This window comes from Dipodomys merriami, unplaced genomic scaffold (assembly GCF_024711535.1).
Source record: "Dipodomys merriami isolate MVZ:Mamm:240054 unplaced genomic scaffold, mDipMer1.0.p SCAF_5, whole genome shotgun sequence".
Lineage (NCBI taxonomy): Eukaryota > Metazoa > Chordata > Mammalia > Rodentia > Heteromyidae > Dipodomys > Dipodomys merriami.
The window spans coordinates 9,179,240-9,197,457 of record NW_027206068.1 but is presented as its reverse complement, the minus strand read 5'-3'; positions in this window follow the sequence as shown (position 1 = coordinate 9,197,457).

The following is an 18,218-nucleotide window of genomic DNA, read 5'->3' as shown; positions in this document are numbered from 1 at the left end:
GCATTCTGTAACTGTGCATCCCCCAACTAGAGCTCTTAGGACTGCAGAGGTTCCAGGGAGGAGACAAGGTTTTGTTCCTCTGGTGGGGGCGGGGTGTGTGTGTGTGTGTGTGTGTGTGTGTGTGTGTGTGTGTGTGTGTGTGTGTGTGTGTGTGCGTGTGTGTGTGGAACGTGCTGGTCCTGGAACTTGAACTCAGAGTTCCTGAGCTGATAAAGTCAATGCTCTGAGTGACAAAGCTAATGCTCTATCACTTGAGCCACAGCTCTACTTCTGGCTTTGTGTGTGTGTGTGTGTGTGTGTGTGTGTGTGTGTGTGTGTGTGTGTGTGTGTGTGTGTGTGTGTGTGTGTGTGTGTGTGTGTGTGTGTGTGTGTGTGTGTGTGTGTGTGTGTGTGGTTAATTAGAGATAAAGAGCCTCCCAGGCTTTCCTGCTCAGGTGGGTTTTGAACCATGTTCCTCAGATCTCAGCCTCCAGAGAAGCTAGGATTACAGGCATGAACCACTAGCACCCAATCCTGAGCTTTAGCTTTTCAAAGAAGCACTAGACTAGGCAATGGATTTTCTGTGCTCTATAATGCCTATGTGAATTAGTGACATTTCAACACCTGATTGACTCATGACTGCAATAGAACTTTCAGAGAACCAGAACGGTGTGACATGGAAGCCTCTGGTTTAGCCCTATCTTGGGCCCTCTCTCTTTCTGAAACACATGAGACTCCACGTGCTGTAGAGGTAAATCCAGGGCAACATCCCTGTTCACCACTATCACATGGGAAATTAGGTACTAACATAATTGGGGGAACATAAATATTCAGACTAGCCAGGCATCAGTGGCTCACGCCTGTAATCCTACCTATTCAGGAAGCTGAGGTCTGAGGATCGCAGTTCAAAGCCAGCCCACTCAGGAAAGTCCATGAGACTCTTATCTCCAATAAACCACTCAGAAAACAGGAAGTGCTGCTGTGGCTCAAGTGGTAGAGTGCTCGCTTTGAGCTGACCTCTGGCCCAGGCCCAGAGTTCAAGCCCCACAACTGACAAAAAAAAAAAGGTAGACTATAGTACTCATTCATTCCTTCATTGATTATATACTCATGAAGCACTTATTACTTACAGGAACTCATGCTAAGAACTTCAAGGAAGAAAGATGTCAGAAAAATCATTCTCACCACTAAGTAGTTTATAATCTAATAGAAGCCAGCAACTTGTTTCATAAGCCTTCTAGATGACACTGATGCACACCCAAACCATTGCCTTGCAGCATCTTGCTCTGGCTTTTCAAAGATATAAATTCCATTTCACAGCTTGAATTCATGTTCACATCCAAGAAGCCCAGTCGTCAGGGGTTCCGACCTCATTGTTCAGGTGATTCACTCCTTCAGTGGAACCTGTATGTTCTAAGCACAAAATCAGAGGATCCAGAAACACCTCACAGTTAAAGAATCCTGTGAAAGGATGGTACACTCACACTTGAAAATTTGTGTTAACCTCTTTTTTTTCTTCTTCTTTTCCCCACTTGGATGGTTAATATCTTTAAGTGCTCATTTTGTCCCGCCTGAAAGATTATGACCAAACTTTCCCTATTAATTATTGTTAAAAAAATAATAAGCCCTTAATTTGCCCTTGGGCAAATATTAAGATTTATTTTTTTCTTAAAATTTTAAAATTAAAATGACATGTTGGCTGAGTGACTCAAGTGGTAGAGTGCTAGCCTTGAGCTGAAGAGCTGAAGGACAGCTCCCAGGCCCAGAGTTCAAGCCCCCTGACCAAAAAAAAAAAAAAAAAAAAAAAAAGGACTTGTTGCCAGGCACCAGTGGCTCACTCTTAAAATCTTAGCTGCTTGGGTGGCTGAGATCTGAGGATCATGGTTCAAAGCCAGCCAGAACAGAAAAGTCTGTGAGGTTCAAGCCCCGATACAGGCACACATACACACAAAGAACGCAAAACAATAACAACGTTGACATGCTGACATGTTGAATCAAAATTGCTTTGTATAACTGCTTAAGGATAAAAAATAATAAAATTTTGAGTTAAAAATATACTGACAAATCAATACAATGATACTTTTTTTAAGGAGAAAAAGTGTGATATTAAAAGGCTCTGCTTTTAGGCTAGCAGCATGTATGCCACAGGGCTATAGTCCATCTAAGGTTCTGCCTTTTCCAAAGCTTCTGCCCTCTTCTTCTGCTTCTTTAAGGTAGTATGCTTCCACTCCTCCACACTGACAACTTCTGACCCCATGTCAATGGAACCACAACAGAGTAAAGATGTATGGGCCACCTATGGAAGACTATCACTTCAAAATGCATCAGACCAGCCTGAGTGATCGAATTATTTGAACATGCATGGGGTTATGAATATTCAGATGAGGAGTTCAAGTCCCCGTACCAGTGTGTGGGGGATGGAGGTGGCTAGTCTCTATGGGGGGAGTGTTCCTCAAGGCCTCATCCTACCCTGGAGCTCCCCAGCAGACACCAAGAATGAGAAGGCAAAACCCATGTGAGAGGAGGTCTGTTTCTGCCTTTCCCCCTAAGTAGAGTGCAGCACCCCCTCCTTTGCCTGCCTGCCTGCCTACTCTGGCTACTGGCCTAGAACGGGACACATCCACTGCTTATGACTCTGTTAGGTTGTCACTTGCCAGGAACATTCTGTGGCTTAACATTTCTGTCAAGGAGGTGATCAGTAAAAATAGAAATTTGTCCAGAGGAAGAGCAGCTGTTACAACACCAGGGTGGAGGTAGATGCTTGGTTATATGACCCCAAAGATGTGGGGAGTCAGTATGACCTTTGCCCTTTGGACGCGGCACAGACCTTCTCTTGGTCCCAACGAGGGCTAGTGCTGGGTGCTAGACTCGAGTTAGGCTCCTGCTTTTCCACAGCTGATCACCTAGCCAAGGGCCCGCCTAGCTCCTCCCCTGCCTCTCCCCCCACCTCTCCCAGCTGCCCACCTTTTGGCCATGTTGCTGCTCATTAGCACCTACTCTAGAAGGGGACCCGTTAGAGGAGAGAGGGAAGCTCAAAGCCAGTGATTTTCTTGTCTGTTAGCAGCTCTTATAAAAGCTTTGATAGCCAAAGGAGTTTAATACAGTAGGCTAAGCTTGGGGCCTCCCAGCATCCTTGTCCAGAAGTGGCCCAGGGGCTTGCCCTTTACTGAGCACTTACTATAATCACCAGTGCAAAGACTCAGGGAGGGGTGCTTCTGAGGTCATGAGGAACCTCAGCTGAGCCTCACAACAAGCCCTTGTTTACTTAGTTTACAGATATTGAAACAGATCGTGAAGCAGAGGCTGAACGAGACACGTGACTTGTTCAACACCATATAAGCCACAGGCAGGAAATCCTGAGGGCAATCTGAGACCAGGCTCTCCATGCCTTGCTAGGCCCTTCTGATCTTCTTCCATGCCACACTTGGGGGTTGAGATTTCCAAAGGTCACTCTACAGTGAGTGGTCATCGTCTGTTCCTTCCCCACCCCCACCCAGGAAAGGCACAGTGGAGGAGAATAAAGAGAAATGGTGTGTGGGAGTCAGATATCATGAAGAAGATGAGGCTATGGGTTGGGCTTGGTGAAAGAGGCTCCTGCAGATAGAGATCAGAGGCTGGAGGCAGCCAAGGCAGCAAGCAGTAGGAGCACCTGGGCCATTGCCTCTGGGGATGGAAGTTCTACAGAGCCGCGGGAGGGGTGGTACAGGTAAGGAATTGTGGGAGACGGGAGACAGGGCAGCCATGGTACAGAGTATGAGTGAAGGCCCCAGGCTGGAGAATACATGCTTCTTCCTGCTTCCCTCACAACCTCTGTGGGGTAGGACAGAGTGACACAGTGGATGCAGGGAAATGAGCAGAAGGGAGACACTGCACAAACCACCATAGGCATCCTCACAGCAGTGGAGTGAGTTGTATTTGTATCTTGTCATAGGGCTTAGTTTTGGTTCCCAAATGGCTGATCCCTATCCTGAGCTGAATCCCTGGAGATCTTAAATGATTCCAAATAGTCACTAACAAGTTTTTGTTTTTATTGGTCATGGGGCTTAAACTCAGCACCTGGGCACTGTCCCTGAGCTTTCTGCTCAAGGCTAGCACTCTACCACTTTGAGGTACAGCTCCACTTCCAGTGTTTTGGTGGTTAATTGGAAGTAAGAGTCTCATGGACTTTCTTGCCTGGGCTGGCTTTGGACCACGATCCTCTGATCTCAGCCACTTGAGTAGCTAGGATAGCAGTGAGCCACCAGCAACAAATGTTTTATGTTATTGTTGTGGTCATTTTTGGTCCAGCCCTTGGGCTCAGTCTTTTAGCTTTTTTGCTCAAGGCTAGTGCCCTACCACTTTAGCCACAGTTGTATTTCCAGATTTTTGGTGGTTAATTGGAGCTAATAGTCTCATGGTCTTTTCTGCCTAGACAGGCTTCAAACTGTCATCCTCAGCGCTCAGCCTCTTGAGTAGCTAGAATTGCAGGTGTGAGTCACTGGCACCCTTCTTCACTAATAATGCTTACACACAAATTTTTTTCTCAGATAATTTCTTTCAGTCATCATAAATTCAACTATGCTATAAGAATCTGTGAGAGATACAAGGGGTGCTCTGTCTTAAAGAGTAACCCACGTTAGGCCCTGTAATCTCAGCTACTCAGGAAGTTGAGATCCCAAGGAGTATGCTTTGAAGCCAGCATGGGCAGAAAAGTCCTTGAGACTTTATTACCAATTACCAGGCAAAAAGCTGAACTGGAGATATGGCCCAAATAGTAGAGTGTCAAAAAGTAACTAAAATATTTCAGCCAATTAGACTTTCTCTCCCCAGGCTCCCACATATGTAATTTTGTGTCTTATTGTAAGTCTCTAAAATAAACTGATCTGTAGCCTATCTTTATAATTAATATTCAAAGGTCCTGAGGCTGAGATTTTGGAGGACTAAAGTTTGACAAAGCCAGCCCAAATAAAAAAGTCTGTGTGACTCTAAAATAACAAGCAAAGCCTGGTATCAGTGGCTCATGTCTGTAATCCTAGCTACTTAGGAGGCTGGCATCTGAGGATCGAAGGCAGCCCAGCAGGAAAGTCTGTGAGACTCTTATATTAACCATTAAAAAAGCCAGAAGTGGAGATGTGGTTCAAGTGGTAGAGCACTAGCCTTGATCAAAAGAGTTCAAGGACAATGCCCAGGCCCTGAGTTCAAATTCTAGAACTGACACACACACACACACACAAACATACACATACCACCCCGCAAAAAAGACTAGCAAAGAGTTTGACTAGAACATGAATCAAGTGGTAGAACTCCAACTGAGCAAGTGAAAGGCCTGAGCAAACCACAGTATTGACAAAATAATACTAAAGACAAACATTCAAAGGTTGTCCATGGTATAGCACATGTCTATAATCCAAGCACTCAGGAGTCTAAGGGAGGAGGGTCATGAGTTCAAGGCCAGACTAAGCTACACAGTTAAAACTATGTCTCCAAAAAAAAAAGAAGAAGAAAAGTCAGTATTCAATGGACCTTTCTCTCTCCTTCTTTCCTGCATCAACTGAATAGAGAAACCTTTCTATTTTGGGGGGCTCAAAGTAACCCTTACTTTAGGAAACAGGTAAGAGCATTTCAAGCTTTGTGCTACGGTACCTACAAGATGTGATGAGCTGGTTTAAGGCTGATGAGAGAGAAGCTGATCTCATATAGGGCCTCAGCCTCCTCTCTGAGGAGAGCTTTCATCTTGATCATTTGCATGTATCCCCCAGTAGATCTAAGAGTCTAGTTCTAAGCTAGCCAGTAGGATAGACAGGAGTAAAACATGGATTAAAGTCAATCAGACTGTAGTTCTTGAGACTTTGTTTTGAGAAATGAAGCATCAACATGAGCTGAAGCTAAAAGGAAGTTACAAGGAAGAAAGAGGTTGGAGGAAGCCATGATGGACCCTGGGAAAGACAGAGCTATGAGTGAGGCATCAGAAACCCAAGGGGAGGTAGTCAGGGGAGGGAGGAAAATGGAGCAGATCCAATCCCCTAGGGCTGCATAGCATCTTGATTTAGGACTCCATCTCCCAAGACAGTCCTCCAAAGCAAAAACCTGCCAAGAACCAACACTGGTATCTCCTAGCAGCACCAAGTATTCAGCTATCAGCTTGGCTCAGATCTGAGCTCCATAGGGAACAGGGAAAATTCTAGGCGGGCAGGTGTAGGCTGAGCTTCTACACTCTGTCATGCACCCAGCTGATGCCAGTCTAATTACCCTCATTCCACAGGAGCAAGAGAATGAGTAGCACAGAAACATCCCTGTGGCTCAACTGGACAGAACAAAAAGCTACACCCAAAAATCCCAAAGTATACAACCTGCTCAAAAGACAGGTAGTCAAGAGGAAAAATAAGTGCTAACTCCTTGCTCTTTTCCTTTCTTGGACATTTAGAAAGAGAATAGATGTCAGTGCTCAGACTGAAGGTTCCCTGAAATTTGAGGGCCTATAATGTCTTAAGGCAATCATGTATGAATGCATGCGCGTGTGCGTGTGCGCGTGCGTGCGTGCGTGCGTGCGTGCGTGCGTGTGTGTGTGTGTGTGTGTGTGTGTGTGTGTGTGTGTGTGTGTGTGTACTGGGGCTTGAACTCAGGGCCTGGGTGCTGTCTCTGAGCTTTTGTGTTCAAGGCTAGCACTCTACCATTTGAGCCACAGTTCCATTTCTGATTTTTTGTTGGTTAATTGGAGATAAGACTCTCACAGCAGATAGCTTTGAACATAATCCTCAGATCTCAGCCTCCTGAGTAGCCAGTAGCTAGAATTATAGGCATGAACCACCAGTGCCCCTCTGTTTGATTTTAAGAGCAGAATTCTTATCTGTTACTAATAAATTTACCTAGAGAGGGTTTTTATTTTTTATTTTTTTATTTTTTGCCGGTCCTGGAGCTTGAACTCAGGGCCGGGGCACTGTCCTGGAGCCTCTCTGTGCTCAAGGCAAGCGCTTTACCACTTGAGCCATAGCACCATTTCCAGCTTTTCCTGTTTATGTGGTACTGAGGAATCTAACCCGGGGCTTCATGCGTGCTAGGTAAGCACTCTACCACTAAGCCACATTCCCAGCCCCGAGAGGACTTTTTTTTTATCCTATTGGTCTTGAATCATTTCTGTGCCTCTATCAAGAAGCTACTGGAGTTAGTGGAAGTGTGGCTCAAGCAGCAGAGTTCCAACCTTGAGTGAGGAAAAAAGAAACTATTATATTTTACTAGCTGATAATATGATTGAATCTGGCATGTATTTTAAGCTCAGCGATTCACTTCCTAATATGTAGTTTCCAAACATACTCCTTTCCATTGCTGCTGACGAACACTGTTGAAATGTTTGGTGCATATTTTGTTATTAAAATGAGAAGGCTGACTCCTGAGTGACTTGGTGCAGATGTTAACATCATTTCCCTAGCATAGGTTTTCTGTTGTGGCTCCAAAGACAGATCAACCTATATATTCTCTTTAAACACAGGGGAAGCCCCTGTGGGACAGAGGTAACTATGAGATGGGAAATGAAGAGAAAACAAAAGACACATAACTCTACAAACCCCAAAGTCAACCTTGGATCCGATTTAAAGAAATCAAAAGTGTAATATTAAAAAAAATGTAAGCTGGGCACTGGTGGCTCATGCCTATAATCCTAGCTACTCAGGAGGCTGAGATCTAAGGATCATGGTTTGAACCCAGCCTGGACAAGAAAGTCTGTGATCTCCAATTAACCACCAGAAAAACTGGAAGTGGCGCTGTGGCTCAAGGGGTAGAGTGCTAGCCTTGAGCTAAAGAGCTCAGAGACAGTATCCAGGCCCAGAGTTCAAGCCCCATAACCAACAACAACAAAAAAAAATGCATAGCCAGGTGTTGGTACCTCACATGTGTGAACCTAGCTACTCAGTGGCTGAGATCTGAGAAACATGGTTCAAAGCCAGCCTGAGTTAACGACCAAAAAAGTCAGAAAGTGTTAGCATGCAAGCCTTAAGTAAAAGTAACGCAGCACCCAGGCCCTGCGTTAAAACAATACCAGCATATATACACACAAAACAGTATAATATAAAAATGTAAGCTCTAAAACATCTAGTAGACTAATCACTAGTCATTTTCAGTGAAAAAGATTAATAAATACTTTGCCTCAGTGGTCTCTTTTGGGTTAAACCTCGGGCAATGGCTCTTTTAGTACATATAATTTGCTAGCATTCACTACTGATGATAAATGAGAGTTCCCACCATGTATTCTACTGTTGCAGGTAAGGCATAGGTAACTGCAGCTTTCCTAACTGTAAATTACTTTAGCAGCTACTTGGGACAGAAGGGAATGAAACCTGGAAGATCTAAGCTTACAGGGCAATTTCTTATTCTTCTTTTATCTTGGTAATTATCTTTGTGGGGCACTGGTAGACCCAGGCTTTATCACATCCTGGTATGTCATCCTTAAGTTGACCAGCCTTGTTAGCTGTCCTTTGAATAGACTTCAAAGTCATGTGTGAGTTAGGCAAAAGATGTGAATACATCTCACTCTGGTATTATGCATGTGTTTCTTAGAGGGTGAAGTACCATATTTTATATAATCTGTTTCCTTTTTGGCAGTGCTTCAGTTTTGGACCTAGGGTCTTGTACATGCTAAGCAAGCAATCTACCACTGAATTCCATCTCCAGTCTTTCTATATAGCTCAGGCTGGTCTCAAACTCACAGCTATCCTGCCTTTACCTTTGTAATAATTTTTCTAAATACTTGCTCATGTACTTCTTCACTGTCAATCAACTTTCACCTCTTCTACTTTTTTTTTCTTTTTTCTTTTTCGTCTTTGCTTTCAGGCAGGTACTCTACCACTTTAGCCACACATATCCAAGTCCTCAACCAACTTCTTGATCAATCAAGAACAGAATCTAAGCTAGGTGCCCATGGCTTATGCCTGCAATCCTAGCTATTCAGGATGCTGAGATCAGAGGATGGTGGTTTGAAGCCAGCCTGGGCAGGAAAGCCCATGAGACTCTTTATCTTCAATTAACCACCAAAAAAAGCCAGACGTGGAGATGTGGCTCAAGTAGTAGAGCACTAGTCTTGAACAAAAACAAGTCAGGGGCTGCACCTAGGCCCTGAGTTGACGCCCCAGAAGTCATTCTCCCTCTCCCTCTCCTTCTCCCTCTCCTTCTTCCTCTCTCTTTCTTTCTTTCTCTCTCTCTTTCTTTCTCCCTCTCTCTCTCTCACACACACACACATATACACACATACAATAGAGAGAGAGAGAGAAATGGAATCTGAAGGGTATCTTAAAAAATAAACTTATAATGTCATAAAACACAACTAAAAGACAATGAAAATTATGCCAATTGCCAGACCATTGGTATCTGGGACATAAAATACTTTTTTATTTGTTCTTTTAATTTTACCAATTCAGGGGCTTGCACTCAGGGCCTGGGCACTGTCACTGAGCTTGTCTTGCTCAACGCTAGCATTCTACCACTTGGGCCACAGCACTTCTGGCTTTTTCTGTGTATATGGTACTGAGAAATTGAACCTAGGGGCTTCATGCTTGCTAGGCAAGCTCTCTACCATTAAGCCACATTCCTGTATCATAAGATACTTTTAGAGACATTACATTGATTGTGTTTTCTGACTCTGAAATTGACACACATCACACAACACTCAGGGTTCTTAAGGAGATGATCAGACAGAATACTTGAAAATGGAGCTTACTTTTCATCAGTATCTCCTATAGATCAGATGCTCTATATATTTTCTCTCATCTCATTTCCAACAGCTCTCTTCCAGATAAGGAAACCAAGTTTCAAATCTGGTGTGATGGTACATGCCTAGGAATGCTACCATTCAGGAGGCTGAGGTTGGAAGATTGTGATTTGAGGCGGCAAGAGCTACAAGAGACTCTTCCTCCCATCCTCCCAAAAGATAAAGTGCTGTTTACACACAATGCTAGCATTTAAATAGAAGTGTGATATTTCAAAGCCCCTATTCTTTCTTTGTCTCCAAGATACCTTCCCAAGATGATGGAAGTTTTCTCTCTGATCATCTCTCCTTCCCCTTTCCCTCTTTTAGAGCTCTTGGCTCTATTTTACTTTCTGTGGTTCTATTCTTCTGGGGCCATGTTTAGTTGCTAATATCTAATCATTATGTTCCCAATCTAGTAACTAGGAAAGCCATGGATGGGTAATATTCATTAACCATTTCATGCCCACACTTATGAACCAACAGATGAAGGGAACATTGCAGGGTTCCCAGAATCCTATGGTGGCTTTTCCCACCTTACTGTCACCTTCAGAGCCAAAAATGGTCACCAGCTGTTTCTGGGCCTAACAAAGTTCATGTTGAAAGATTAAGCTTGGGAAAGGATCTGAGTCACTGCAGACATTAGAAAACACTCAGTTAGCAGATGTAGGAAGTGAGGTCAGGCTTTCCTATTCCCTGTAATGTCCTAAAAGCAGATTCAATCAAAGACCCTTTTGCTAAGTGACCAGAAATCTTTAGTAGAAGATGGCTGCCTGAAGTCTTGTGTTTATCAAGTCTGCTTTTCATTGCCTGATTTGATTATCATTAGCTCGTAATACCACCATTGGTTTTAGTGAGCACTCACTATATGGCAGATGCTACCTTCTGTTTTCACCCCTATTTTAAGATGAGAAAACTAACATTGAGAGACAATGAGTCAGTGCTGGAGGCACTAGGAAATAGTGTAGAACTAGTATTAAACTCAGGTCTGACCCTTTCATGGTTCAACTTTACTTACTTATCTATTTATTTATTTTGATGCTGGCCATCAAATTCAGGTGCTTTCCTTAGCTTCATCAAGCTCAAAGCTAGCACTCAGTCACCTGAGCCACAGGCTCTTCTAGTTAATTGGAGATAAGAGTCTCAAGGACTTTACTGCCCAGGCTGGCTTCAAACTGTGATGCTCAGATCTTAGCCTCCTGAGTAGTTAGGATTACAGGCATGAACCAACAGCACCTGGCTGGCCTGACTTTTAATACTTACTCAATGTTTCCACATAAAGAATGCAAGAAGCAAACAGGGGCAGCAATGGGTGAGTCTATGTATTATTTTCAAAGGCCTCATGACAAGTTTGGAACAAATAGGAGGGTTTAGCAGGGAGCCAGTGGCTCACGCCTGTAATCCTAGCTACTCCAGAGGCAGAGATCTGAGGATCACAGTTCAAAGCCAGCCCAGACAGGAAAGTCTGTGAGACTCTTATCTCCAATTAACCACCAGAAAACCAGAAGTGGTGCTGTGGCTCAAGTGACAATGCGCTAGTCTTGAGCTGAAGAGCTGAGGGACAGCGCCCAGGCCCAGAGTTCAAGCTCCATGATCGACACACACACACACACACACACACACACACACACACACACACACACACACACACAAAGAGGATTTAGAATTTAATCCAGGTAAAACAAGACAGAGCAACACCTGATTCTCTGCTGTGTTCTATTCTCTGTGTAATCTGGGCATAGTGCAGAGCATTTCAGGATAAAAGGCTGTGACTCCAGGAAGAGCGTCTACCTGACAGTATGCCAATATTCAGCTGACAGCAGGAGCATTTATTGAGCATCTACTGCAGGTCAGGTTGTGCCAGTGGGTGTTTATAACTGGATGTTTCGAGGGCCTTTCCCTGATGCTCTGGAATTGGCTGTGGACCCTTAACTTTAAAGGCCTATTGTAACAGAATGACAGCTTCCAAATTTTGAGACTTGACTTCCTAAGTATGGGCAAAGCTGCTACACTATTGTATCTTTCTCTTCCAAACCTTTCCTCTCCAGAACCACAGGAAAGCAGAACTTATGAGAGCTTTGTCATTGGCTCTGTTCCTGGTGAGCCCAAGGAAGAGTGTCAAGAGAATTACTAGTAAAATCACGGATGCTTATATACAAGAAAATTGGGAGTGTTTATATAAGCAAATGGGGGTCACATTTATTTGTTCATTCATTCACTCACGCACAAAAAAATGCAGTATCTGGTGAGTCTGCAACTATGTACCTGGCACTGTACTAGTGAAAAAACCCCAAACAAACAACAACAACAACAAAAGCCACCTATGGTCGCTGACTTTAAGGAGCTCATATTTAGACATCAGCTCTGTCAGTGGCCTTCCTGGGGCAAAGATGTAGGGGCTACTACATTGCCTAAAGGGCTTCTGAGAAGGTAGGTAGGTTGGAGTGCCCATTCAGAGAGCAGGGAAGGGGCCCTGCCTGTAAGAGACAAGCTAGGCACATAGGCAGTGGAGGCGCTTTTGGGAAAGGCAAGCTGGAAGTGATCTCCCCATCAGGAAATAGGAGGGTTGGAAGCAGGTGCCAGCACAGGGACTGCCAGGCCCCAAAGGCCTCATCTGTGTTCTCTTGCCTGATAGAGAATTCCTGTGACCCACTTTTCCTAGAGATGGGACAGGCAGTTACTCCGTCTCAAGCAGATTTTACTAGAGGACTCTCTCTAGTCTTCTGTTTTCACAGACAAGCAACCTCTTCTTCCCCCTTCACCTAATGGAATCCATCTGCAGTGGCAGAGGGCATGGCCTCTTTTTATACCCCCATCCATCTGGATTACCTGGACAGGATCTGAGGTTTTGTTTGAGTCACTGTGAGAGTGTCCCCAGCCTGTCTTCTAACACTTCCCAGAATTGTGTCATTTTCTCTGGAGTGGAAAGTATCCAAGGTGACATTTATAGGAATGTGCTGATTGGGTCTCAACGTCTAGAAAGCAGGGCAAGCTGAGGCCCTTGGCCTTGATAGGGCAGGACACAAAAGCCAAATGTTATTTAAATCCAAGTTCCTAACTGAGCAAGTTAGTGGCACCACGATTTGCAATACTAACCTCTCTAATCAAAAGGATGCTGCCGTGAGAAGCTGACAGACCATGCAGCACAGCACTGTCCACAGCACTTCACTGCAATTTTTCTGCTTTTTTTTGTGTCAGTTGTGGGGTTTGAACTCAAGTTCTGGGTGCTGTCCCTGAGTTTTTGTGCTTAAGGCTAGTGCTATGGGCTGAGCTACATCTCTATGTGGGTAACTGGAGATAAAGAGTCTCACAGACTTTCTGCCAGGGTTGAATTAGAACCATGATCCTCAGATCTCAGTCTCCTGTAGCTAGGCACGAGCCAGCAGCACCCAGCTTTCTCTGTACTTTTGCCAGACCAGTGTCCACCTCCTCCTACATCACTTCCTTTTGTGCAGAAATTGTCCCCCCCCCACAAAGTTACCCTTTATCTCGCCAGAGCTCCTCCATTTGTTACATATTTAGTGGTAAGAATAAACTTTTTTTTTTTTTTTACCTTAGTTGTTTTTGTTTTTGTTTTTGCCAGTCCTGGAGCTTGAACTCTGAGCCTGGGCACTATTCCTGAGCTTCTTTTGCTCAAGGCTAACGCTCTACCACTTGAGCCACAGTGCCACTTCTAGCTTTTTCAGAGTGGTTTATTGGAGATAAGGGTCTCACAGACTCTTCTTCCTCCAGGCTGGCCTCAAACCATGATCCTTACATCTCAGCCTCTGAGTAGCTAGAATTACAGGCATGAGCCACATATGCCTGGCTTCCTTTCACTCTTTCTTCCCTCAAAAAATTAAGGAGAGATTTTTCTAGTTACAGATAGGAAGAGGATTGCCAGTTGTTCTTAAACTAAAACAATAAAACATTGTCTCACTGTTGCCTCTGGAAATACTGATTGGCCATCTCTCAAGCAAATTGCTGCTACCTGGTAGAGATTTATGCTTGAATTAGCCAAATTTCTTTCTTTACCATTCCAAACTCTAGTAGGCTCAAGCAGGTAGGTTGTAAGGACACAAACTTTGTCTGCTTTTAGCTTAGCAGGACCCTGGCCTAGAATACAACTTGGCTCCAAGGATAAACATGTGCATAAGTGTTTGTGGTCTGCTCTACACTTCACCTTACTTTCTCTGTTATAATTGAGACTCATCTTCCTTTCATTCTCAAACAGGAGAGTAACCTGAAGTTTGCACTGTTTGTAACCTGAAGTTGCACTGATAACCTGTTTCCTTCAATATTTAGTAAGAGCAAAGCAAGTTTTAGGTCATCATTTTCTCAGAAGCTAAGGACAACAAGGGTTTGTTTTATATAAATATTCTTTCCCTTTCCCACAAAGTCATTATCTAACATTATCTAACAAAAAAAGAGAATTGTGTTGTTTCCATCCTGGAATCAGCTTTGCTCATTAAGGTAAAAAAAAAAAAAAAAAAAGAAAAGAAAAGAAAAAGAAAAAGAAAGTAGGGTTCCTTGAATCCTATGCAAATCAATCCTGATGAGCCCTTAACTAATCTGTTTACAAACCAGACCTGCTAGACAGGCCTCAGTGATTTTCTATCAAAGCAAAGCACTGCTCTTTATGGGCATCTGGCTGTCCCTGAATGGGTAGTTTAAACATAGACTCTTTCCTTCAAAGTAAGATCAAAGGCTTTATTACTCCTAAATGAGTGCATTATTTCCACTTACTACCTTCTTGTTTGCAATTTGTGTTTATTAACAGCACTGTCTCAGGTTTACTTTGTGAATTACTAGTTTCTGAAAACAGTATGGCAGTTTTATAGGCAATAGTATACATTTGTGGAGATTATGCAGCATATAACACACAGAATGGCTCATCAGATAAGACATTAGGCAAAGAAAATTCTCTGCAAGGATGACAATACCTGACCATGCAGAATTCATTTATAAATTTTTTAAAAAAGGAAACCATCTGGCATAATAGGGCTAACACCAGAAAAGATTCCCCAACTCTGAAGAGCTGGTGATTTGACAACTCTTTACCTGTCAGGGAAGAATTTTCTTGAAAGGTTTTTTTGTTTGTTTTTGTTTTGTGTGGGTCCTGGGGCTTGAACACAGGGCCTGGGCACTGTTCCTGAGTTTCTTGTGCTGAACGCTAGTACTCTACCAATTAAGGCACAGCTCCCTTTTGAATTTTTTGGTAGTTTAGTTTCATGGACTTTCCTTCCTGGGCTGACTATGAACCATGATCCTCTGATCTTAGTCTCCTGGGTAGCTAGGATTACAGGCGTATGCCACTGGCACCCATCTTGAAGTTTTAATTTCGTTTCTTCTAATAAGGATTAATTACATAAAGCTGTACTATAGATGAGGGCACATATTTCCAAACAGAACAAGCAGATGATTTTAAAAGACAAAAAAGTCTATTGCATGTCTACCGGCACTCACTGTCCATTTCTTCACAGTCCTGAAGCAGTGGTTTTCTTGTGTGAGAACATAGGTGCTGTCCCCACCTCTTCCTGGTCCTATACTGAGATTAGAACCCCCTCTTTTGCTCTCACCCTCCAAGCCATCTAAATCTAAGGAAGATGAAGCTGCCAAGAAAATTGCATCTTTTAAGATTTGTGGTGGCCCAAATAGATGAGCTTCAGGGTGTCACTGACCTATAAAAGAAGCCAGACTAAACCGCGTGTGAGTACAGTGCCATGCAGGGAACACCTAGCCTCAGAAGGGACAGCTTTTAATGTCCTTAGATGGTCCAGCTAGAAATCAAATGGGATGGCCAAAAGAGGCCATAATCAGGGACTAAGCCATCAAAGTCACCCATTTTTAGTAGTTGGTTTTTTTTTTTTTTCTTCTTTTTTGACCCTGAAACGAGCATAAATTCACAAGGATCAAAACACATTTGTCAGACCCATGGACAGACATCTACCAATCCAAAATGAATTGGGCTCAGAGTGGCAAGTGGGACAACAGGGGACTGAAACCTATCATAAATCTTCTCTTTAAGAGTTTCTTTCTGCTGATCACCTTCTAAGTGTCCTTGATGGGCCAGTTATGTCATTGCAACTTTGAAGAAAAAACTTAAGCTCCAGATACTATGCATTAAGTCCAAACCAAACTAGAAAAGCATTCCTACACATACAAACAGGATCAAAAATTATGTTCCAGAAGCTGGAGAAATAAGACATTTACCCACAAAATCACAAACAGAAGAAAAAAAATTCACTGGAGCTAGGATGAGTCTTAGAACTCACAAGAGGAAAATGGTCTAAGCAGAAATGCATTAGGCTGTAACTGCAAACTAAAACATGTTGGTGAACATTTATATTGTATCTCTAACACTACAGCTGTGCAGAATATACGCAGACTCTTCTTACCTGGCAAGTTCCTTTATTTTTCATCTTAGTGGATCAGATTGTCTCCTGCCTCTCTTATTTACCCGAACTGTTTGCACCTCTTGGTCTAAAATACAGATGTTTTAGCTCTAAGACAAAGGGTCATTGCTAGGCAAAAATAAAAGCAAAATAAATGAGTTAAGACAACTAGTAGAGCATACTTACATTAGCACAAATAAGCTATCAGGTCTCCATGGTCATCTTAGCTCATTAAAGGAACTAAACTAAACCAAGCAAGGAGAATGAATCATGTTGGGCACTTATAGAGAACAGACATAGGGTCAGGGTTAAGGTCATTAAGGGGTGGGGGAGACAGAGAGAGAGAGAGAGAGAGAGAGAGAGAGAGAGGATAAAAGCTACATTTCGATCTTGAGATCTTTGAGATGAGAATGTAAGAAGAAATTTCTAGAAGGGGACTTAGATAAAAGTACCAAATAATTCTTCAAATTTTATCCATAAATAAAATAAAAATATAATTCAAGAGGCATACAACAAATCTAAAAGAGCAGTGAACTTGATATCATCTGAATTCTGCTCATCAGACTGAAAAGCTGTATCTGGAAACAAATTAACTCTTTCAGGGCATAAGGCTATCTCTTAATGAATTCAGGAGGAGTATTTCACTTCCAAAAAACCCAAACCATTCATTTTATACAAGGAATATACACAACAATTATGTCCAATTTCATATGATTAAAGGGAAAATAGTGAAATATTTTTTAATTTTCTGATTTGGCAACTTCAGTCTTAAGTTTCCTACTTTTGAAATATTGCGTAGTATTGAAACAATATTTGTTCAAACCTCCAATAATCCAAACTAAAGCATTTTAAGCATTTATCATTTTTAATGACTATGGAAAATGCCAAATTTTGTCCTTTTGAAGATAAAATGCTACACTCAAAAAGTCATAGGATTTGCATATACAGCCAAGATGGAGAAACGCACCCCAAACCTGCCCTTTGATTTTATGAGTCTGGCTGTGAGGAAGGTTTCCAGAAGCTCCCCTTCTGCCAATGTCATTATTTTACAGCAAGGCCTGCCAAAATGCAGCTTGTAGCTAAGCTTGTGTCAGGTTTATTCAAGTGGCTCATGCTAGATGAGCTCTCTTGCCATCTAACTTTACCAGGCATGACGGACTATCATTAATAAGAATGTATTGATCTCTGAATCTATTCTGGGCTATAAAAATACCTTAATAAATGAGATGGCCATATGAGCAATAAATAATACCTAACAAGACCAAGTCCAAAAACTGTCAGAAAAACATGCCTCATGTTTTCTTAAGCCCTTAACTAAGGAAAATTAGAATTTCAGAGCTAAGATAAACCTTGAGATCAGAGCAATATGCTAATTGTGAAAAGAAGGAAAAGATCCACATTACTGCACAGCTCAGCACTGATCCAGGACTAGAACTCAGGTCTCAGGTCCCTCAGCCCTAGGATAATCCTTAAAAATTAGGCTTCAAAAGCACTGCAGTCTGGTTACTAAGTACTTCTTTGCTGTATTTTCCTATTAACTTTCTAAAAGAGTCGAATTCTACTTTGAATGAAGAAGACTTCATCTTTTTCTGTAGTTTTGAATTATTAAATGGTGAATACAATTAAATAGTAAAAGGTCATCTTCAATCTACTGCTGAGAGAAGATTCCACGTGTGCATGGTATAAGACATGCTGGTTTATGGGCCTGACACCTTGCATGGAACTTTACAAATCCCTATGATGTCCTTAAGCTCCCTCTTCAATTGAACTGAAAGATGGCTAAAAACCCCACTCGGGCAGATGACTCCCTATTGGCTGGCCATTTGAGAATGCTCAAGGGTGCAGTTACTGCAGCTGAGGCTGGTAGTAACTGGCTGTTTTCCTGAGTAGCAGCCTTCTGACAGCAGCCGGGGTAGAATTTATGCACATGGTTCAAGTGGCCTCATTCTCTGCTCAGATTCGCCTTTTCCCACATACAATGAGAATCGAGCATATGCATTTCTGATGGCTTAGAAAACAAGCAGAAATCAAAATCTGTGCAATGAGAAAAGCAAGTAGGAGAGCTAGTCTACTTAGTGTTCACTTAAATTTAGACTCTGCTGCAACTGAGTTATATCATAGTAGTGGCAGATAACAAAAAGCCTCTCCACCCC